Source organism: Ictidomys tridecemlineatus, chromosome 14 (assembly GCF_052094955.1).
Source record: "Ictidomys tridecemlineatus isolate mIctTri1 chromosome 14, mIctTri1.hap1, whole genome shotgun sequence".
NCBI lineage: Eukaryota > Metazoa > Chordata > Mammalia > Rodentia > Sciuridae > Ictidomys > Ictidomys tridecemlineatus.
In genome coordinates this window covers 65689258-65712629 of record NC_135490.1, presented here as the reverse complement: position 1 = coordinate 65712629, position 23372 = coordinate 65689258, and the positions used below count along the sequence as shown (strand labels likewise).

The 23372-nt window shown below is 38.2% G+C and overlaps 1 pseudogene; it reads right to left on the bottom strand.

The window, feature by feature from the left end:
* Positions 1-441: 441 nt before the first annotated feature.
* Positions 442-23372, bottom strand: part of LOC101962164 (ras-related protein Rap-2a-like) — a 137753-nt pseudogene continuing 114822 nt past the window's right edge.

The following is a 23372-nucleotide window of genomic DNA, read 5'->3' as shown; positions in this document are numbered from 1 at the left end:
AATGAACCAGATGTAACTTTCCTACGTTCACATATTCAGGGGTTAGTTCCAAGCAGCAGAGAACACAAAATATTCCAATTGTTAACTGGTCATAGGAATTCTTCTGGTTTTTCCTTCATGATTATTTTAAATTTCTACAACAGGTGCTTCTGTCAACTCAGTGACAATGCCATCATCGCTTTTAAACCCGATCACCCTGTAGGTGAATGGGCTATACCTTCAAGTTGCAGATGCACAAAGTAGACTGAGGACAATGATGAAAACTGCAGGTACTGACCCAAACGTCCTCAGAGGTCAACTGACTGCTCATTTGTGAATAAGAGCTGCTGTGCACTGCAGATCCATGCTATATGCATCCTGCCAATTCTACAATGGAGGAGTCAAGGTTTCTAGCACCTACGATGCTGGGCAACCTCTGTACAAGACAACCAGAGCTGGGTGCTACTGTATGTTACGGGCAGAGCAGCACGGATCATCAGGCTGAGCAGCACCATTCATGTGCCTCAGTGTTTCTGCACAGAGGTGGTCCACCATCGTTATATGGTTAACAGAGTTCTCTATAACAGGGTAGCCCCACTCATCAGCAAGGTCTCTGCCTTCACTGGAGGACACTTCTTTCTCACTCTCTAAGTCCATTTTGTTCACAATCAAGACTGCCAATATAGCTTCACTCCAATGATTTGGTCCCGAATGGGCTTGATGTCTTGGAGGTCTTGCTGGTTGACCATGCTGTCCAGGAGGACGAAGCCCTGGCTGTAGTTGATGTACAGGTCCCCCAGGGATGCGAACTGCTGGGTGCTAGCAGTGTTCAGAATCTGCAGCACCAACGGTGAGGAATCCATCTCAATCTCCTGGTGGTAGAAGTCCTCAATGTTGGGGGCCTATTTCTGGATGAAAGTATTGATCCTCACAAACTGCCAGAGGGCAGATTTGCCGACCCCCCAGGAGCTGAGCACCACAACTATTTTCGTTAATAAAGAAAATAATTTTCTTTAGCCTCCTTCTGTGTTGTCTCTTTATGAAATCTGGAGTTCACTGTTGGAAGCAGTATATAAATTATGGGTTTTTTGAGCCAACATCAGGCAGGGAGGAACTCCTGAGTGAGAAAGCCCAGATCACACTGAAGCCCTGCCTGAGCCACAGTCCCAGGCTCTTGCTGCTCTAGTATTCCTTAAAGAACTTGTTCTTAAAACTAGGAAAGGACATAGGCATGTGTTGGCTAAGGCTGTTAAACAGAAGCAATGGAGTCTGTTATGCTAATAGTATAAGTGTTAAGACTGCTCTTCTTTGTTTTCATGATTATGCATATTTAAAGCACTGTATATTACTTGTCCTATCTCAAGAAAATTGAGCACATGTAAAATAAACCAACTTCCACATATCAAGTTGTTAACTATGAGAGCTATATACTTTAGACACTTATCACTTCATACTGTAGTGCTTTCTCCTTTTGTATTGACTGACGTAGTAGCCTGATTACAAGGTTTTTTACAAGTTTTTATTCCATAAATGTTACTTCATACCTTGAGTGTGATAAAAACTGCTTAAGAAAAAAAGATAAAAGTATCAGATATGTTTTGATGTACATCTATCTTGCACAATGATTACTGTAATCAACCTATCAAGAAATCAAGTATCAGTGATTGAACCCAGAGGTGGTTACCACTGAGCCACATTCCCTAATCCTTTTTGTTTGTTTATTTATTCATATTTTGAGAGAGGGTTTTGATAAGTTGCTTAGGGCCTTGATAAATTGCTAAGGCTGGCGTTGACCTTGCAATCCTCTTGCTTCAGTGTCCTGAGCGATGATATTAGGGGCACAAGCCACCATGCCTGGCTGAAACAACACTCTTAATTATCACAGGGATAAATATTTGAGGACAATCTTTGGGGAGGTTGTGACTTACTTGAAGCATTGGGGTGAGCCTGCAATCTGTGCCTAAAACCACCATGAGCTGATAGAGTTGTAGGTGGACATGACTCTGGACCTACAAGTCTGGGAATCTAAATGTTTCATAGAAGTAGCAGCCATGAACTAACAATAAACTCACACAGCTAAAACCAAATCCCTTTTAAAATAGATATACCTAGAAATAAAAATGTTGGTTATAAAACTCTAAAATCAAGTGACCAAAATATGAATATTAAAACACAAATAATTTTGTGACTAAAATATTTTAGAACAAACAAAATCATTTCATGAGTGGAGTTCTGATAAGTAAAATCAATGATTCAGAGACCATGTAAATTTTGATATGTCTTTGGAAAACTGTAAATATTCTAATTGGTTCTGGAAAAGAATTCTTAGGTAAAGGGTATGACAACACATTCTGGACAGTGGCCGGAGTTGTCGCATTCCAAGAGAGGCCTCATATGCAGAAACTCTAATGAGGTGCAGGACCACCATACAGATGAACAAGTGCGATGGAGACTCCACATACTGAATGGTAAAATGCAGAGCCAAGAACTACAGGAAGGAAGGTGTTATTTTAGCAAACATTGCAGAGAAACATCAGAGTGAAGCTCTGTTAGGATGGAAGAGCTTCACTGAATTCTGATGCTCATAAAAAATTAAAACAAAACAAAACAAAACGAATTTTATTTGAAAACCAGGCACAGATGATTCCAGTTGCAATGGAGGTGTGGAGGGGAAACAGGAAGAAGCACAGAGTGACGGCAGCTCAGAACCCAGCAGCCCTCAGTGTTGGTCACCTAGTGAGTGTGCAAGGCAGTTTTCAAAAACGAGGTCAAAGGCATCAAGGAAAATGTTACAGAGAATGCAGAGGAATGAGAGGGACTGAGAAATGAGTGGTCAGGAACTCAGGAGAGAACTAGCAAACAGAAAAATCATGCAGCACTGAAGAGTAAACCCCGGAAACCCAGGAAGGACTGTTGCTTACACAAGCAGCGGAAAGTGAAAGAGGGGAACAGTTTCTCACCCCATTAAGCGGAGGATGGAAAAAGACTTGAGAAATGTCACAAAATCAAGGTTAGCTGAAGAAGAGCTGATATTTGTATAAAAGTAAAAGCACAGCAAAGTCACAAAGCAAATATTAAAATGAGCATTCATTTCTTTGAAATAAAATCATAAACCTCTGGAATGAGTTCTTCAAGAAAATATTGAGCCCTGACTTAGAATGTCTCATAGGACCGGATTTTCTTGTGAAATCTTGGACTTTGAAGAAACGAAAAATGCTTTGGGAATCTGGATTAGGAGAGCAAATGCCATGCAAGAGAATAAAATGTCTCTCCTCAGCATTTTAGAGACAAACATTGTGGTGGAGACAAACAGAGCATCATGTGTAGGACCCTCAGGGACAGAAATGGTGAGCAGGAATTGACACCAGTCAGGCTGGCTGTTACACTAGAGGACCAGGACCCAGGTCAACGTGGAAGACCTCAGGTCCTGAGATTTCTTTCAGAAAAAGAAATGGACTGCAAACAGTAAAGTTCCTAGGGAGTCACTGGCATGAGGAAAGATGGTCTGCCCTAAATTGTTGGTTACTGTGATCATTTAAAGCAAAAGTATAGGCCTAGGAGAAAGTGAGTGTCATGCTGGTGGGCACCAGGGTGACTGCTTCTCAATCTGGCAAGGTCTCCCTCTGCTTGTGATGTTTTTCTATGATGTGTTTTATTTTACAGAAAAACTTTTAAAATGTAACTGGTCACAGTGACTATCATTCACTATAAAAACATCCCAAACGAACGCATCTCTATACTTTTTGTTGTTGTTGTTCTGGGGATCACCAAAAGGGTGTTAACACACTGAGCCACATCTCAGTCAGGGCAGATTTGCTGACCCCGCAGGGACCCAGCACCACCATAATTTTCATTCGCCTTCTTCTGTGTTCTCTTTGTGGGATCTGGAGTCCACTGTTGGAAGCTGTGTATAAATTATGTTTTTTTTTTGAGCCAACGGAAGGCAGGGAGGAACTCCTGAGAAAGCCCAGATCACACTGAAGCCCTGCCCGAGCTGCAGCCCCAGGCTCTTGCTGCTCTAGTATTCCTTAAAAGAAATTGTCCTTAAAACTAGGAAGGGAAATAGGCATGTGTTGGCTAAGGCTGTTAAACAGAAGCAATGGAGTCTGTTATGCTAATAGTGTAAGTGTTAAGACTGTTCTTCTTTGTTTTCATGATTATGCATATTTAGAGCACAGTATATTACTTGTCCTTTCTCAAGAAAATTGAGCACATGTAAAATAAACCAACTTCCCCATTTCAAGTTGTCTGTTAACTATGAGAGCTGTATACTTTAGTTATTTGTATATCACTTCATACTTTAGTGGTTTCTCCTTTTGATTACAAGATTATTTTGTATTTATCTTTATACCTTGAGTGTAATAAAAACTGCTTAAGAAAAAAAAAGTGAGATGTCTTCAAAGACCCACTGATCCATGATACCAGATGCCTGACACTAAGATAGGAATTATCAGAAACATGAAATCAATGAAATAAAAGAGGATTTGCATTTAGACAGGTGACAACTGTCAACTTTTGGTAAGAATATTCAGGTCTCCCACCTGATGGTTTCCCAGCTTTAGCCACAGACCCAACACTTTATGTCCTTGGCTGGTGGAAAGCCAATGAGAAGGCTCTGACTTCCAATGTCAAGCTGTCAGGACAGAACACAGAAACAATGGCTATCCCTGGGAAGAACTGATTCAAATCCCAAAGTCACAGTGCCTAAAGAATTAGCTCTAACCAAAATATTTATCCTATCAATTTAGTTTTTAAAAATAAGATAATGTGATTCTTTCACTGCTCTTGCTTGAAAAGATCCTAACCAGAGATCTTGGAGGCAGACTGATAAGAAAACTTCTTTTCTTTGGGTTGGTCAGAGGTTCTAAGATCTCAGCTGCCATCTCTGGAGAAGCAGGGAGTCCTGATGAACTCATTCTCATTGTCAGCCATGCTGGGAGAAAACCTTTCCTCATCCACTTCGATTTAACTTGTTGGAGATCTACAGATTAAGTGATACTAGACAATAATAGAAGAAAAGTTTATTGCACATGTGTCATTATTAATTAATGCGTAACTCACTGTAGAACCAGAGTTGAAAGATTGTATACCAACCTAACAAAAATGGGGGTGGTTTTGGGCTTCGTTGGGAAAATATAGACAATTTTATTAATCTTTTTGATTGCTAATGAACAACTGAATTTATACCTCTCATTGATAAAGGTCAGTTTTTCTAACAGAAGATTTTTTTTTTTTTTTCCAATGGGATGGGGAGTCAATGGAAGCTGTATTTTTGGGAAGCTCTGCTTAAGTTTGTGTATGCATTCATGTATGTATGTATTTATTTTTGTGGTGTTGAGGAATGGACCCAGGGTATTCTGTAAAGTGCTTTATCCCTAAGCTACCCCATGCTGAAGTCCTCTGCTTAAGTTTAGATAATATTTCTTTATGAATGTTTATTTTTTACATGTTTTCAGTTTGGAGTAACTTTCATATCACTTTAGTGGATCTTTAATCCCTTTATCTGATATACAATAGGAAGATTACAATTCCCCTTTCTTTCTCCAGCCACATTGTATTTGTGTTATTATTATTATTTTTTTTAAAGAGAGAGTGAGAGAGGAGAGAGAGAGAGAGAGAGAGAGAGAGAGAGAGAGAGAGAGAGAGAGAGAGAGAGAGAATTTTTTAATATTTATTTTTTAGTTCTCGGCAGACACAACATCTTTGTTGGTATGTGGTGCTGAGGATCGAACCCGGGCCGCACGCATGCCAGGCGAGCGTGCTACCGCTTGAGCCACATCCCCAGCCCCTTGTGTTATTATTTTTATTATTTGATATTTGTGTTATTCAGTTCTTTTTCTGATCAACTTTGTATGGTGTGCTTTGATCATTAATTCTTGTTTCAATAACTTTATACACAGTCTCTTAACTGCTCACTCTTTGTGATTAAGATATCAAGATTCTTATCCTTCCCTATCCTCATTTCCACCCCCAAAGTGTTATTTGAACTTAATTCTACCATCTTTAGGTTCTTCATGTTAACTTCTATCCTGATTCCACAAAGTTGATGCTAAAATTTCAAAGCCAATAAGCAGCTCTTACCTTTTTATGATGAGGTGAATGCCACTACATTTTGGGTCAAGTGATAACTTTCCTTTGAATCTCTAGGAGGGAGATGTGATCCCATCCACAGACCCCATTGCCATTTAAAGGAGAATGTTCCTACTGCAAGATCAATTTTTTTTTCTCATACTTTACTATTGCCTTAAATTATGCCAAAATTCATTTCCCTTCTTATTTGTATTTATATTTAGATGGTTCTTCCTAAAATTTCTAACATTTTTCTTTTTTGATGTTATCTTCTAAGTTTTTTCTAAGTTCATGGTAATATATTATTTCATTGAATGCCCATCCCCCTTCCTTTTTTTTCTGGAGACCTTCCAGAGCTTTTTCAGAAATGATACATAAGGCATAAGCCTTCTGAGTCCTTGCACGTCGTGAGTCACTTTTATTATCTCTTCATAATTGGTCACTTCTTTCTTGGTTGGTAGCACTTTAGAATTAGAATTATTCCCATTAGAAATTGGAAGGCATTGTTCCATTATCTTCTGGCCCCCAGATTTGCTGATGAACAATCTGATATTCTTCTTTGTAGCTTATTGCTTTTTCCTCAGCTGAAGTCCCCAGAATGTCTTCTTGATGATTGATGTTCTATCATTTCACAGGAAGGATTTCAGTCTTTTGTTCATTAAAATATGCCCTCAGTAGGTCCTTTCATCTGACGAATTCTTTTCTTCATCTGGATATTTTATTTCTGATGATTTTAAAAATACTTTCTTGGATTCTTCTCTGTACTCTATTTTTTGAACATTTATTGGATGGATTGCGATTTTTGTTTCTCTTCTTTCTTATTTTTAAGAACTTTTCCTTCCATGTTTTAGGAATTTTCTTCTACGTTGGTGTCTGGCACTTGTGTTGACTCTTCTCACTCTCATTAGTTGTGCTCTAAATCTCTAAATCTCTTATTATCTTTTAATTGTAATGACATGTTTCTGTTGTTTGGGAGATATTAAATCCCTTTTTAAATAGGCTACCTTTATGAATAGGATGCTTTAAAAGTTTTTATCCATTCCGTGAGTTATTTCTGTGGTTTTTTTTTTTTTCTGATTCTTTCTTTATTGTAACATTTCTGATTTATTTCTTCGCATCCCTGTTGACCTCTGCTGGTCTGTTCATATTTAAGGTAGAAGGGGTGTGTAGCCTGGTGGGCTTCCTCTAGGGCTGCATGAGAAGGCTGGTTTTGGTGAGTTCTCATCTGGAACTTCATATGGGACCAAGCAAGTTTTTTTTTTTTTTTTTCCAATACTGGGGATTGAACCCAAGGCCTCACTCATGCTAGGCAAATGCTCTAACACTGAACTACATCCCCAGCCCTTTATTAAAATTCTTGTTTTGAGACAGAGTATCATTAAGTTGCACAAACTGGCCTTCGACTCAGGTAAACATTTTTAACTGGCAGGTTTTATAAAACTGAGTGCTAGGCACGTGAGCTATCACTGGAAGGGCTTCTCCCTTCATGCTTGAATGAAGAAACCCTCATTCTGGGTCACCAATGTCCAAACTAAAAACTAACATCCCTTCCTAGTTTTATGGCTCATCCAGAGAAGATCTGGATAATGCAGAATTGGCAAATTCAGAAGCATCAATTTTTTAGAGATGCAACTTGGGATACAATCACACCAGACAAAGCAAAAAAAAACCCCTAAACCCCAAATCCTCAAAATAATACATAATTGTTTGAACTATGTATTGCATATTTAAATTTCACCCTCAAGATACACAAAATAAGATTTTAGAAAAGGACATAATTATAACAGGAATAAACAATTACTATATATATTTAATAAACACAACAATGATGTATATTTGGATATTTTTCTGTTTCTTTTTCCAATACTTTTTTGAATTGATTGCAGCTTTTAGGATCTTTTTGTTTCCTTTATGTAGTAGTAAAACTGAATACAATCAAAATAACATTCACTGACTTACAGCCCACGTTTTACTGGTTCCTGGTCTTAGGCTAATGTGATCACATGAACTATATAACCTATCAACAAAGCATTTGACCACGTAATAGTAAGGATTTTACTTACTAGAAATAGCAGGTTTTAAACTTGTGCAAATTAGTTTCCTGGTCTCCAAAACTGTCCATTTACTTTTTATCCACGGGCTTGTTTTGGTAGAATAACTCTTTGTCAATCACATCTTTTGCATCTATGACTTTATGTTCTTGGTTATCCATGGATAAAATGCCCATAAATGTTAGCAATAAAAACCAGTGGGTGTCATTATAGGTTAAATCTCTCTTTCTCAGAGAAAATGGTTTTAAAGTACAGAAGTAATTTGAGCTTGTGAATTCAAAACTGGATTCCCAATGTGCTACACTTTCAGTAAAGAAATGAGAATTCCTATTTAATTTGGCTGCTATTTCCTGGTAACAACTTTTTTTTTTTGAGTTCCAAAATAATCTTTTTTTTTCTCCTAATACTTAACTTTCTATCATGATCTTCATACAATACTGAGGCATTTAGGTATAGTCAGCTTCTCTCTTTCAAAGGATCCTTAGGATCTCCACAGATCATCAAAATGTTTTGGAGAAAACAACATTTAAGTCTATGTTTACTGCTGCCTTTTTCTCCATTCTCATTCTTAAGAAATTTTTCTTGTCTACATTTAGAAAATATATTCTCTAACAGGCTGATATTGTAACATGTTTCATTTGGCCTGCCATGAGAACAACTATCTTGTAGGCAAAAAAGATGTCTCTGTTTTTACAATATGAAAAGATTCATTATGTGCCTCTTTACATTTTGGAGAAATTGAAAAATAATCAACAACAACAAAAAGCTACATACAGGCTCAATATGACAGGTAGGCAAATCACAACTTTTTCCAAAGTATTATGTCCAAAGTATGGGGGGGTACATTTAACAGGTTTTTTTTGGTAAGGAATTTCTATACTAAGAATTGGCCAAAATTTACATTTGTACAATTTTCTAAATATGCAGATAGAAGACCAAAGTCTAATTTATTTTGGGCAGTTTATTGATCCAGATGATTTGAAAGTACGTTCTTTAAATACCCAAGAGATAAGGGGAATATTGTGTGTGTATTGCTGCTATTTAGTGCTTCACTTGACATTGTGGAGAGCAGGATGACAGCTGAGATCTGACACGAGTGCTATAGTAAGGGATCTACACACGATTGGTAAAAAAATTTCTCTTTTGTTCAACCATTGGGCATTTTAATTGCATCTTCTGAATCAGGAACTGTAACTTCACTGCTTTATTCAACCTTGTAGAGCAATCAGGGGAAGGATACACTACTTTTTCTAGACACTGAGGTGGCCAATGCAGGAGGCTCTCAAGTTTGAAGCCCGTCTGGGCAACTTAGTGAGAACTTGTCTCAAAACAAAATGAAGAGGGCTGGAGATATAGCTTTGTGGTAGAGCCCAGCTAGATTCAATGCCCAGTACTACAAAAAGAAAAAAACCATCATTTAGAAGTCATGACTTCCAAATGAGCATTGGTGTCTTTGGGAACACAAAAACTTTTGAATGATTTAGATGTATTTTTTTTTTCCTTTGGTCTCATCCCAGACTTTTGAGATTCAGTGTCTATATGTGCTTTTATATCTACTTCCCTAGTATTTCAGCCCCAAATTCTTTTTGGCATATTTACTGTACGCTGTGTTTTGCTTATTTACCTTCCTAATCCAGGTGTATATATATCCTTCTACTGTTATTAAAATAATACAGTTTTGTTGCTTTCTTGTTTAGTGATTTCTGGGGAATGCTGTATTAGCATTGTAATCTTTCTTGTTTCGATGACATGAACTTTTAAGTAACATGGTCAAAATACTCACAATGTATTAATTCAATTAGCATTATTTAAATACCAAATAAAATAGTTACCCCAAAGTAAAGTAAAGTAAAAATTACAATGTAAAAATTACAATGCACTAAAGTCACGGCACTCAGAGTGCAGCAGCATTTATTGTTGTGGCCATACATTGAGGATTATCAACATCAGTAGGCGGATGAGTGGATAGTGACAGCATCTGTAGAATGGCAAATGATCTTGGCCATATCTATTTGACACTTAAAATAGTGTTGCTTTCAGCTCCTATGTTTTGGGGCTGATATACGAGTTTAGTACTTTTCTTCCAGTCTTCCAAGTCATGGTGGAAAAGCAAGATTTTCACATTTAAAAGGGATTTCCATGGACATGGAGCTCTAGCAGTGCTAAAAGTAAAACTGTCCTGGGAAAAATAACAGTTGTTTCCTCAGAAAGACCTATAGCCTATGCTCTGTGGTGGGTAGGAATAGGAACCCAGTTATCTCCTATGCAGACTTGAAGTTAATCCTCAGCTTTCAGTTCCATTTCTCAGATTTACTCTTTGTTAGTTGACCTTGCCTGAAAATTCTCCTTCTTCTTCTTTTTTTTTTTTTTTTGTGGTACTGGGGATTAGAACCCAGGGCCTTGTGCATGCAACTTGCCTGCAAATTCTCTAGGACTCTGCCAAACAGAGAGAGAGAGAATCTTACTGTCCATGCATGATTTAGGTCGGTGGTTTTTTTTTAGTGTCTTGGTTTTTGGATCCTTCACACTCTTAAAAAGCTTTTATTTTTTCCCAGTTACATCTATCAATATTGACTATATTAGAAATTAAAACTGAGAATTTATAAAAATATTTATTATACATTTATTTTAAAATAGCAGTAATAAACTAATTACATATTAAGAGATTTTTTTCCCCATAAAAAATTAACTATAAAAAACTACATTTTTCCTAACAAAACAATTAATTTAGCAAGAAGAGTAATATTGCTTTACATTTTGCAAATCTCTTTAGAGTTTCTTAGAGTCTCGGTTAATAAAATATAACCGAATTATCTCATATATTTCTGCATTCAATCTTCTGTTGGAGTCTACAGAAAAAATTTGGCTTCACATAGACATATAGCTGAAAAAGGGAGTAATATTTCAATAGACTTTTTAAATAATTGTGGCTATTCTTCTTTCCCCAAACTTAAAAGTCAAAATAAATAAAATTAGCAATTTTATTGTTTCAACAAGTAGCAACTGTTATAAGATTCTTATGTGAATTTGATTTTCATGCATAAGAGTTAATAATAGAATAGCTACTAGTACTGTCTGGTACCATTGCCTAGATTCATGTAAGGCATCAGAAGTTTACACAACTTGCTTTTGTACCAAGTGCAATGTCCACAAAGTGAAAAAGATTGATGCCATCTTAGAAATTTTAAGATAATGACATGAAGGACCTCTGAAAGGATCTGGTGGACTTCCAGAGTTCCATAGCCCACATGTTATTGTTTAGATGTGGTATCCCCCAAAAGCTCACATGTGAGACAATGAAAGAATGTTTGGAGGAGAAATATTTGGGTGATAGCCCTAACCTAATCAGTGCATTAAACCCTGATGGGATTAACTGGGTTGTGACTGGAGGCAGGTGGGATGTGGCTGGAGGAACTTGTTCACTGGCTATGCGGTATATATTTTTTATCTGGAGAGTGAGATGTCTCTCTCTGTCTCTGTTCCTGATCATCATGTGAGCCGATTCCCTCTGCCACTCTTCTGCTGTGATGTTCAGTCTCACCTGGAGCCCAGAGGCATGGTGCCAGACCTCTATGGACTGAAACATAAACTGTTCCTTCTCTACAATTGTGCTGGTTGGGTCCTCTAGTCATAGCAGTGGAAAGTTGACTAAGACAGAAATTGGTATAAGAAGTGGGGTTGTGGTGTGACTAACCTGACCATGTGGCTCAGAAGCTTTTTGAGTTTTTGGATTTGGTAGGAGGAATTTTGAGATGTGTAGCATTGCAAGTTGGAAGTGCTTTAGGTTGTTGTAAGTGGAGCCTAATAACCAATTCTGGTGGGACCTCAGAAGACCAGAATGCCAATAAAACTTCGAACAGTGAAGACAGAACTCAAGAGAAAAAGGAGGACACTACTGGAATCTGGAGCAGAGGCCATTGTGTTATCTTCTGAGAATTTGTCTGTATTTTGTCTGTGTCCTGAGACTTTCTGTGCAGTTGATTTTAAAGGTGATTGACTTCTAAATCTGGAAAAAGAAATGTCTAGGCAGCATAGCATTCAGGCAGTGGCATGGACATTGCTGGTAGATTTTAGTCAAATTTATTGTGATAATCAGGAATAGAAAGCAGAGCAGTAAGATTTAAAAACTTGGACTTGAAAGGTGGGAATAAAACTGGAGTTAAGGATTTTGAGGTTGTTAAAGATATTAACACCACTAAGGAATTGCTAAAGATTGCCCAGAGACATTAAGAAAAATGACTTGAAGGAATCTCAGGAATTGGCAAGACCATACCCATATCAGACTCAAGGAAGTAAAAGTAAAATTTCTCTTGAGAAGAGACCAGTGGAGCACCCGTCTTGCATGAGGGATGTGGGGATAGGAAATATTTTCAATGTGCTTAGCCACTGAGGTACTTGGAGGCTGATGCAGCCAGTGTCCCTGGAGGGGACTTTGGCTACTGCTTGAGATGGCAGCAGACCTTGGTGTCAACCATGTGCTGATTCTGTAAGAATGCAGGATCCTACAGTTAGGGAGTTATGGAATCTTCCACCAAGATTTCAAAGAAGGGAAGCTAAGCAAAGTGCATCAGGCTAGTAGTTCCTGCAGGCAGCCCCTGAGAGGGCAAAGGATGGAGATGTGAGGAGGAAGCCAAAGCTGCAGTGGAGACCCCAGAGATTAAGAAATGCCAGAAACGTGGGACATCATCCTAGGAAAGCTACAGAAATTGAGCAGAGACAAGACAACAGAAAGGCCACTTGGACTGCAACCAACAATCCCATAAGGGTAGAGCTACATAAGACCTTCGAAGAGAGTATCACGATGCCATGTACTCCTGATGCTGGCCATGGAGCTTCAGGACTTATTTGCCCAGCTGGATTTCAATCTTGCTTTGGTCTTATCCTTTCTTTCTATGCCACTAATTTTGTGAATGGAAATGTTTACTCTGAAGCAATATATATTTGATACTTGTAAACTGCTTTTAATTTTACAAGAACTCATAATGCAAGATTTCCTTGAGCCTCAGGAAAAGACTTGAACTTTGGACTTGAACTTTGAACTATCTCAGAACTCTTGGGAATGCATTTTGCATTGTCATCTAGATGAGTGTGAGCTTTTGGGGGCCAGGGGCAGAATGTTATGATTTGGATATGAGGTATCCCTCAAAAGCTCAGGTGTGAGACAATGCAAGAAGGTTCAGAGAAGAAATGGTTGGGTTACAAGAGTCTTAATCCAACCAATAAATTAATCACCTGATGGGATTAGTTGAGTGGTAACTGAAGGAAGGTGGCACGTCGCTGGAGGAGGTGGGGCATTGGGGCCATGGACTTGGAGTATATATTTGTAAATGATAGGTGGGGTCACTCTCTGTTTCTTGATCATCATGTGAGCTGTTTCCCTCTGCCACATTCTTCTGTCATGATGTCCAGCCTCACCTTGAGCCCTGAGAAATGGAGCCTGCTGTCTATGGATTGAGATCTCTGAAACCCTAAGCCTCTAAATAAACTTTTCCTCCCCTAAAATTGTTCTAGTCAGGTCTTTTAGTCACAGAAGCGAAAAAGCTGACTAAAACATCACACTTTGAGAACTGTTCATCTAGGTCATGTCTTTCTTGGGTATTTTATCCATTAACTAACTCCATCCACTTTCTTTCAGAGATAATTTTGAATTCCCTTTTTGGTATTGGTATATGTCATTTTACATATCTAATTCTGAATTACAGGGGTGTCCCACTACATTTAGAGAAAGTAATAGAGTCTTTGTTATGTTGAAACATAAGCTTTCACATCTCTTTTTAAAGTTTTTTTTTTCCTGAGAAACATAAAAGTCACAAGTAAAAGCCTTCACTAAGCTGAAATATATTGTTTTGCAAACATGCTAGCTCCTAAATAGAATGTTTTAAAAGCTTAACACTAGGAAGTTATCTATTCTTATTTTCATGGATCCCATTCTCAGATAAAATTGGTTCTCATTTGTAGGACCTAGTATGGAGTGGTGCCCGCCTCAAAAGCTACTATGATTGTCAGTATATCCACTGGTGAAAGAGTTTATCTTTTTTTGATATTGTGCAAAAAGGGTTAACTCAGCAGGTATGGGGTGCTCAAACTCTGCACTTCACAAAGAAAGGGCTAGCCCTTGACTGTTCTAGGGAGTTCACCTGTAAATCCTTGGGATGTCCTAGTGATGAAGGTGTCTCTATTTACCTGGAGTCCTGAGCCATGCCAGTGAGCTTATGCTATCAGTGACATCACTGGTGGGGAACATTGGTTGCCACAGTATCTGTTTGACCTCTGTAGTGGCTGGACACTGAGAAACTATGGTAAGTCCTATGGTCAGGACTCCTTGCCTTTGTGACTCCTTGCCTTTATTGATCCTCACTAAAAGTCCTGGACATCAAAGTTCAGGTGAGCTTTTTATATTTGACCATACTTCATGATGTTGTCACATATCATTGGTGGAAGAATGACAGACCCAGGGAAAAAGGTCATCTAGGATGGGGAGAGGACTTCAGAACTCTTCTTCTTAAACTCTGGTTTGATTTGCCTTTTATCCTTGTTGATCATACTCTGTATTTAATTCCTGTTATAAACTATAACCTGTGTATGATAGATTTTTTGAGTTTTGTGAATCATGGAGAATCACTGAATCACTGAACCGGGTCTTGGGAACCCCCAAGAGCATACCTTTCTGCCTACTCTTTCACACATTATCCTGAAGAGAGCAGTTAGGCACAGATAGGTGGTTAATATACCCAGAGGACAATATAAGGCACTATATTTGCATGTGTGCTCAAGGACTACATAAGACCGATCCACAGGGCTAGATGGCTTAACAAACAGAATACTCTAGCTCAGGTATTTTTATGCAAGGGTGGAGGGGCTAGAGGTATATAAAAATACACAGGATAAAAATGTTTAAGTTGGATTTGTAAATAGGATCAATTATTAGCAAATGCTTGACTCAATATCCCTTTCTTTCTTTCTTTCTTTCTTTCTTTCTTTCTTTCTTTCTTTCTTTCTTTCTTTCTTTCTTTCTTTCTTTCTTTCTTTTTTAATTCTTGCTTGGTTTCTTTGTTGTATGGCTGGCTGTCTATCAAAACAGAAAAATACCTGATATTATTTACACTTTGATGGAAACTCATTCACACCAACTAGTTCTGTCTTCTAGGTATTTGCTCATCACAGACTTTTATCTGTAGCTGAGATCTGAGAATGCTCTGTCTCCAGTTCTAGCCACATCTGGAAATAACAAGATAATATTTTTAGGAAGGTGGAGATAAGACATTCTCTCACTGCTGGCAATGCTGGTTGGGCAGAGTTGGGTTAGAAGCAACAGTAGGATATCAGGCCATTTCCTTTTCTTCTCCCTTCCCTAGTTTTAGTTCATCTTATGCTATCAATGACATCACTGGTGGGGAATGTTGGTTGCCTAGAATTCTCTCTGCAAAAGAATGTCCTTTGACCTTCATTTTCTCTCCTTGTGTGTGACTGCAACCTTGGGGAAGGCTACCCCTAGCACTTGCCATCTCCTTGGGCATGTAGCTTGTGGATAGTGAGCTGGAGGCAGCCAACTAGAGGACTGTGTGGGCACATGTGTGCATGTGTGTGTTTATGCACATGCATGTGTGCATGTATGCATGAATGCCTATGTGTATGTGTGTATGCAGGTGTAAGCATTTGAGCTTGTATGTGTGTGTATGTGTGTATGTGTGTGTATCTGCATGCTTATATGCATGTGTGAGTACATGTGTGTGCTGTATATGTGTGGATATTTGTGTGTGCATGTTTATGTGTGTGTATGGGTGTATTGATGTTGATGGCAGTACATTATAAAATGATTTTCAGTGACAACTAGAGGCTTAAATAGAGCACCTGTGAATTTACAATTCAAGATTATAAGTATTTAATTATATGGAATATGCAGGAAAAAAGTGTCCACATTGATGTCACTTATAAATACTATAGAACTAGCAAGAAAACAAAACTAAAATTTGGTTTTTTTTTGGGTAAGAACATTATTAATAGAGGTCATTTATGAGAATGATTGAATGCTCTAGCTCATTTACCATTCAATATCATAACAACAATCTATATCAGTCAGCATGTCACTTTCTTGCTTATGTTTTACTTGATCAATACACTTTTCATGTATACTCCCTTTTCATTATTTTATCCTTTGATACATTGGTTGTCTACCTACTACTCAAAGTAAGTGGAAAGGAACATATCCTGGGAAGACTTGATTGAAGGGATGTGCCATTTTGGTGCTGTTGTGGTTTTTGCCTTTCAGATAGATTGCACATTCCACACAATCATTCATTCCGTGAATGCCTGCTATGTGCATGCTTGCTATGTGCTGTTCCCTTCTGAGAGAAGTCAGGGAAGGCAGGAGAGAGATGAGGCAAGTATTTAAAGCTCTTGCTGGAGGAAAGCACTTTCAGATGGTGAGAAAGTGGATGCCTGCACCTCCCGGCAAGGGAAGCCAAGCAAGCAGTCAGGCGTGGCTGTTAAAGCCAGCTGCAGAGGCTCACAGAGCCAAGCGCAGAAAGGCCTGCAGACCCTCCTGGCCTTGCTTTTGTAAGGCAGTTCAGCCCTACCTTGGCTCTACCTGCATTTCACTCTGCTCTTTGTTTTATATTAAAAGAAAAAAAAACACAAATGAAATTTTCTTTTGTTAAAAAATTCTCTAGGAAACTTTTTAGAGACATTAAGGCAGACTTTATTAAAGAGGGGCCAAGGCGATATAGAGACAAATGAAATGGAGTCTTGCATTGGAAAAGATTGGATTCAACTTTCACTTCAACAAGGTGAATTAGGGATTTATAGCCAAGGAGCAGGGTGAAGGTCTGTGGGTGGAAAACTGCTGTAGAGAAACATTAGGAACAGGGCTGTCTGGCAAAATTGAATTAATAAGATTTTCATTGAAGACAGGTCAGAGTGGTAAAATATTGAAGGTGGTAAGGATCCAAAGGTGCGGCGGGATTTTCACTTAGCAGGATTCTTTCTCAAATGACATTTAACAAGAAGAGAGGGAAGCCCAAGGTCAGTTCTAGTCAAGAAGAGGACTCAAGGGAGCCTGACCAAAGTTTTGTCAAAGGAGTAAGCCTTTGTCATCTTAAGCATCCTCTATATGTGTCCTCTTCTCATACTTCAGGGAAGCTTCTGGACCCAACCCTACTATTTTAGGATCCCAAGTCTACGCTGGTCCCTGGAGGTGGCCGGCCTATGATGCTGGTGCTTTGGAGAGAACATTGTTTGCCAGCCTTCTTAGGTCTGATATTAACTGTATTTTGACCTTGTTTTAACAGAATACTCCCTTGGAGTGACTAGTTATGAAAATTAGTATCCTTAGATTCTGTACCTTTCCCCAGAATGCAGTTGGTTAAATTTCCTATTTAAAACCTCCTTTTATATGGGCAAAATAATGGAAACAAATCCTGGTGGGAATGGGCCTCATTAAGGCACCAACCTCTTAGAAGGGCCTCCCTATTTCAGGCTTTAGCATCCCACCCAAATTTATGAACCAGGTCTACCTGGGCCTGCTTAAACCTAACTGGGAACTATCAATTTCTTGAGACTTTTGACATAACTACAGAGTAGATTGGAATAAAGATTTGGAGAAATAAGACCACATTTTAAATACCAATGGTTCCATTATTTTCTACCTGTATGAACCTGAACAATTTGCGTAATACATTGTATCTTGATGGTTGCAACTTGACATAGTGCATTAGTTTTCTAGGAGGCTATAACTAAGGACCAAAACCTGGGTAGGTTAACACAACTGAAATGCATTCTCTCACAGTTGTGGATGCTCAACGTCTGAAATCAAGTCAGCAGGGCCATGCTCCCTTTGAAGGTTCCAAGGAGCAATGCTTCTTTGCCTCTTCTTGCTCCTGCTTGTTGCCAGTCATCCTTGATATTTTTTACTTGTAGGTGCATCATTCCAGTTCATGGTCATCATATCTATTTGTGTCTTCACATTGTCTTCTCTCTGTTTGAATCTGTCTCAGACGCCATATTTCTCCCCTTTATAAGTACATGACTCATATGGGGTTAGGGTCAACCCTAATTGGAACAAGAGTTTGAGATGGAACTAGATTCTCTGCTTCTGCTGGCAGGTGGGCTCTTCATAAGCTACAGGCCTCTGTTACCCAGAAATAAGAGAAATAACAAAGCCCAGTGAGCCTGTTGTGGTGTTAGCAGCAAATCAAGGCAGGGGATGCCTACTGGGTCAGTTCTTAAGGTTGCAGCCAGCAAAGCCGAATTCTTTACCACTACGATTGAGTGGTGTGTTGCAGCTCCAAATGGCAGGCTATGCCCTGTAGTGCCACAGCAGACCCCAGAATACTCCCTTGGAATGACTAATTATAAAAATTAGTATCCTTAGATTTTGTACCTTTCCGCAGAATGCAGTTGGTCAAATGTCCTATTTAAAACCTCCTTTTATATGGGCAAAATAATGGAAACTAATCCTGGTGGGAATGGGCCTCATTAAGGCACCAACCTCTTAGGAGGGCCTCCCTATTTCAGGCTTTAGCATCGCACCCAAATTTATGAACCAGGCCTACCTGGGCCTGCTTAGATCTCACTGGGAACCATCACTTTCTTGAGACTTTTGACATAACTACAGGGTAGGTTGGAACAAAGATTTGGAGAAATAAGACCACATTTCAAATAGCAATGGTTCCATTGATTTTCTACCTGTATGAATAATATTGAAGGTGGTAAGAATTCAAAGGTGGAGGGACTTTCACTTAGCAGGATTCTTTTCCAAGCATTTTACAAGAACAGAGACGGAAGCCCAAGGTCAGTTCTAGTCATTATTTTCTACCTTCCTTCTCCTGTGTTTCTCTTCCTCAGACCTGTGCTACCATGGTACATTTCTGGTGGTTTAAGCTCATGCTTGTGGTTCATGCTGCAGTCTTACTGACTGCTGCTTTGCCCTTCTGGGACAAGGGCACAGCTTCGCATTGGCTTCATTTTAACATGATGACCTCATTAAAGACCCTATTTCCCAGTAATGTCACCTTCTGAGGCACTTGGGGTTAAGGAGTCCATGTATCTTTTTGAGGGATTATATTTGTCTTACAGGTTCCTATCTATCCCATCACATAAAATCCATCAAAAAGAGATGTTATGATGATGATCACAGAAAGTGTGATTTGAAGTGATTGAATCTGCAACACTCACTTATTCACTCATGAGTTCAGACATATCTTAGGAGCTTTGATTATGGTTAGGCACCAAGGACTCAGCCTTCCTGTTTGTTTCCACTTGGCTCCTACTTTGGTCCAGGTGCACATCCAGTTCTTAGTAATGACTCTCTCTTTCCTCTATAATATCAGTTCAGCTTCTGGTCACAAGTCCTCTTGTGACCAGAACCAATGCAGACATTCTTCCTGTCTAACACCCGAGATTTTACCCACCACCTTGGTTCTGCACTTTGTTCACATCAAGGGAGTGCTTTAGACAGGAGCTGATGAAGTCCTTAGCTAGAAATGGCCATGAGAACTTTCCCCAAGTTGTTAAGAGTCTGAGTTGTTTCTCTTCCTTCTCCTCTTATTTCTCCTCCTCTTCTGCCTCCTATTACTTCTTCTTCTTTAGCCTCAACTCCTGCTCTTCTGGCTCTGACCTGAAGCTTTCAACATTCCACGCCAACCCACTGATACTAATCCTGGACAGCTTTTCAGGTGATTTAAGAACTGAAGGGAGGAGCTATAGATACAGCCATCTGTTGTAAGTGCCCACTTTCCTCTTAGGAGTATTCCTCGTAAAGTAAGTGAGGTGGTTGAGGCAGGAGTGGAGGCAATGTGTCTTGGGTATTTTTCTTGCAGATGCTCTTCTAACAAGATGTGCAGCTGCTGGTGAGACTATTTATTCAGGAAGGACCCCCCAAAATTGAAAAGACAGGTATATTCTTGCTAAGCTGCTGCTCATGTCTTTCTTCCTTTTCTTTCTTTCTTTCTTTCTTTCTTTCTTTCTTTCTTTCTTTCTTTCTTTCTTTCTTTCTTTCTTTCTTTCTTTCTTTCTTCCTTCCTTCCTTCCTCCCTCCCTCCCTCCCTCCCTCTCTCTCTCTCTCTCTCTTTCTTTCTTTAACTCAGGGCTTATGTTATCTTACCAGAGGACTTCTATTAAGAATCCATACACTTTGATTTCAGTGGTGATTCCCTTTTGTTGCTTGCATATTAGAATCACCTGGAGGTGCAGGTTAATGATCTCTAGAGGGGTAAAGATTTGCTCCCCAGATGTAGGCTCTCTATTCACTTCACAGATTTTTTTTTTAATGAGAAGAAACTTTTTAGTTTGAGTCTATCCCATTGATTGATTCTTGATTTCAATTCTTGTGCCACAGGAGTTTTATTAAGGAAGTTGGGGCCTAATCCCAATATGATGGAGATTAGGGCCTACTTTTTCTTCTATTAGAAGCAGCATCTCTAGTTGTATTCTGAAGTCCTTGATCCATTTTGAGTTGAGTTTTGTGCATGGTGAGAGATAGGGATTTAATTTCATTTTGTTGCATATGGATTTCTAGTTTTCCCAGCACCATTTGTTGAAGAGGCTATTTTTTTCTCCAATGCATATTCTTGGCACTTTGTCTAATAAAAGATAATTGTAGTTTTGTGGGTTAGTCTCTGTGCCCTCTATTCTGTACCATTGGTTTACCGTGGTGCCAATACCATGCTGTTTTTGTTACTATTGCTCTGTAGTATAGTTTAAGGTCTGGTTTGGTGATGCTACCTGCTTCACTCTTCCTGCTAAGGATTGCTTTTGCTGTTCTGGGTCTCTTATTTTTACAGATGAATCCCATGATTGCTTTTTCTATTTCTATGAGGAATGCCATTGGAATTTTGGACGGAATTGTATTAAATCTGTATAGTGCTTTCGGAAGTAAGGTCATTTTGATAATATTAATTCTGCCTATCCAAGAGCAAGATAGAGCTTTCCATCTTCTAAGGTCTTCTTTGATTTCTTTCTTTAGAGTTCTGTAATTTTCATTATATAGATCTTTCACCTCTCTTGTTAAGTTGTTTCCCAAGTATTTTATTTTATTTTATTTTTTTGAGGCTATTGAGAATGGGGTAGTTTTCCTCATTTCCCAGGACAATTCACAATAACTAAATTGTGAAACCAACCTAGATGCCCTTTAATAGATGAATGGATAAAAAACGTGGCATATATACACAATGGAATATTACTCAGCAATAAAAAATATAAAATCATGGCATTTTCAGGTAAATGAATGGAGTTAGAGAAGATAATTTTAAGTGAAATTAGCCAATCCCAAAAAAACAAAAGCCGAATGTTTTCTTTGATATAAGGAAGCTGATTCATAGTCGGATAGGGAGGGGGATCATGGGAGAAATGTATGAACTCTAGATAGGACAGAGGGGTGGGAGTGGAAGGGAGAGGGTATGGGGTAATTAATGATGGTGGAATGTGATGGACATTATTATCCAAGTATGAGAACACAAATTGGTGTGAGTAGACGATGTATACAACCAGAGATATGAAAAATTGAGCTCTATATATGTAATAAGAGTTGTAATGCATTCTCCAGTTAGATATAAATTTAAAAAGATATACATTTAAAAAAAAGATCTCTGGATACCCAACAGATTGTTGACAAAGATAAAATACAATTCAATCAAGACAGGAAATCTTTTTAAATAAATGGTTCTGGGACACTTGGAATTCACTGCAAATAAATAAAGGTAGACACAGACCTCATGCCTTTCACAAAAATTAATTCAAAATAGATCAAAGTCATAAATAAAAATTACAAAATTATAAAATTCCCAGAAGATACCATAGGAGAAAATCCATTCAACCTTGGACTTGGTGATGACTTTTAGATACAGTACCCAAAGCACAATCCATTAAAGAAAATAAATGGATACACTAATGTATCCTTTTTATTTTAAGTATATTTTAGATATACTTAAAATTAAAAAAAGAAAACTTTTGTTCTGCAAAAGGTACTATTCAGAGAATAGATAATACGCCAGGTAGAGAAAATATTTGCAAATCACATGTGTGATAAAAGGCCAGTATCCACAATATACAAAGGACTCTTTAAACTCAACAGTATTAAAACAAACAGACCAACTAAAAAATGAGCATAAGATCTGAACAATTCACTAGAGAATGGCAATAATAGTGGCAAATAATGGCAAAGGATAATAATGGCAATAAAAATGGCAAATATGCATAAAAATGTTCAATATTATATGTCATTAGGGAGTTGTAAATTAAGACCATAATGAAATACTGCTATACATACTAGAATGGCTAAAGTCCAAAACACAAATAATGCCAAATACTGTCAGGGATATGGAGCAAGAGGAAATTTTATTGATTACTCTGGGAATAAAAAAATGGTACAGTTATTTTGGAAGACAGTCTGACAGTGTCTTATGAAACTAAACATATTCTTAAGCTATAATCCAGAACTCATGTTCCTTGCTCCATGGTATTTACCCAAATGAGCTGACATTGCCAAAACTTGAAGGAACTACCATATTTCACCACATAGTCATCAAAGTTTTATGACTTTTTTTCTTTATTTTTTTTTCAAAAAGTGAGATATGACCATTATGTGAAGCTTTTAAAAAAAACTGTGCCAGTATTACTAAAAATCATTTATTACTAACCTGTCTTCTGTTAAAATTAGGATGCATAGAATACCTGTGAATATACATTAATGTGATGATGACAATTGTGCAGTGAAATATGGTGAGGTGTCTTTCAGTGGCTGGATAAACAAATTTTCTTATATCCACATGGAATGTCATTCACTGATAAAAATAAATGAGCTACCAACCCATGAAAAGACAGAGGATTTTTAAGTGCATATTTCTTTCTTTTTTAAAAAAAATTTTTTTAGTTGTTGCTGAACATTTATTTATTTATATGCAGTTCTGAGAATAGAATCCAGTGCCTCACACATGTTAGGCAAGAACTCTTCCACTGAGAAGAACACTGAGCCACAACCCCAGCCCCTAGGTGCATATTTCTAAGGGGGGAAAAAACAATCAGAAAAAAGCTACATGTGGTATAATTCTAACTATATGACATTCTGAAAAAGGAAAACTTATGGAGAAGGATAAAGAAATAGGTGGAGCACAGAGGAGTTTTAGGGCAATGAAATTGTCCTATAGGATCTGAAATGATGAATACATATCATGCATTTGTTCAAACCCATAGATCTATGGAATTAGTTAATAATAGCATATCAATATTGGTGCATCAATGGTAAATCATGTTATCTCACAAAAGATGTTAATAATAGAA